Genomic DNA, 1,485 nt, shown 5'->3' on the forward strand with positions numbered 1-1,485 from the left:
TTTAGCAACAGACAGCAGCTTTTACTTTTTTTCTACCGGCAATATTAGCGGAAATATAAACGTAATAAGTCCGCGATGCAGAGCGCGACGGAAAGCAGATCGAACTCTGTGCAACGAGAGCGGAACAGATCGAACTTTGTGTAACGCGAGCGCAACACATCGGACTTCGTCGTTAGGAGGCATCGTCTTGTCCGTTTGGAGAGAATCTTGAATGACGTATGAGTAAGTAACCGAAATCGATTACATTGCTGCGTCGGCCAATCGAACCTAATCGACGCCAGTTCTATGCATGCCTTCCCTGGGAAATGGTTGGTTTTGAGTTTGCACCCTCTGCCACAGTTCCGAAGATATATTTAGAAGTCTGTCGCTAAAACCCTAGTTTCAAAGGACAACTCGATGCCATTAGTCACTGTCACTGCGCGGCTGTCTTCTTGTCGAGACTGCACACAGATGTGAACGTTGCCCCTCCTGCTCGATTACGTGTACTTCAAAAAGTCAAAGGCCGGCCACACAGTTAGCGTCGTGGAAGACTTTTATATGGCCTAGTGTGTCACCAGGCAGGCTAGAGACTTCATGAACACCGCCACTAGCCCCAATTTGGCCCGCCTCTTCTGAACGACCGGGCTAGAATGGCTGAGCAAGCAATGACCTAGCGCTAGAAATACACAAACAACTTCGAACGACCAAGAGAATTGTACAGCTGCAGAGCACACATAGGTTCATTTTATTTTTGAAATCATATGCAAAATTTTGACCCGTTTGTTTTCTTCTCGATCTTCTACGTGGCAGTGCCCAGTTTCACCGTCTTCTCCGAGAGTGAAGTGGAAAACAAATTGTTTGATGCTAACTACGACTCAATGACCCGTGCGTGATAAGACAATCATATAAAAATCTCGACACAGCTGGCAGGACGGTCACTTTAAGTAAGGGGCAGACCAACTAAGGTGAGTAGATATAGCATTAATCCTTTGCTGGGTTCAAATATCGAAATTAATTTGAAACAGGCAAGCCTACCCGCCCGCAAAAATGTGTTGCCAGCACCACAGCATCACTCTGCTGCGCCAGCAGTAAACCACACCGGCAAAGCTGATATTACGACAAGACGGGACTTGTTGTTGCCAACCTTTCTTTTCCTGAGTTTAGGGATATAGACGAAAAAAACAGTATTGCCGTAGTTTAAATGGTTTCAATTTGGTACGGAAAGCAATGTACAGGGCCACCGTACAGGCAAAACCGGTCAAAATTGTCTACAGCGGAGCCATATTCGTACACTGTCCAGTGTAAAACCTGGGCTTTTCATTGCTACTACGACACCGCACTCCGCGCTCTGTACACTGTTATAAAAAAATCGAAAATTTTACAGGAAAAGTCTGGGTATACTATTTGGCAAGACTTTCTATGGTAAAATTACCAGTCTGTAAAATTACAGAACACTTGAAATTTACATTCCGGTAATTATCTGTAATTTTTTTCCCACTTTTTGTC

At 44.6% G+C, this 1,485-nt stretch overlaps 1 protein-coding gene across 1 annotated transcript in view; it reads left to right on the forward strand.

The window, feature by feature from the left end:
* Window positions 1–789: 789 nt before the first annotated feature.
* Window positions 790–1,485, forward strand: part of LOC127751071 (uncharacterized) — a gene marked incomplete in the record, with an annotated part of 58,378 nt that continues 57,682 nt past the window's right edge. The window contains 1 exon segment of the mRNA XM_052274048.1: window positions 790–944.

The sequence above is a fragment of the Frankliniella occidentalis genome, unplaced genomic scaffold (genome assembly GCF_000697945.3).
Source record: "Frankliniella occidentalis isolate FOCC.00 unplaced genomic scaffold, Focc_3.1 Scaffold330, whole genome shotgun sequence".
In the NCBI taxonomy this organism is placed as follows: domain Eukaryota; kingdom Metazoa; phylum Arthropoda; class Insecta; order Thysanoptera; family Thripidae; genus Frankliniella; species Frankliniella occidentalis.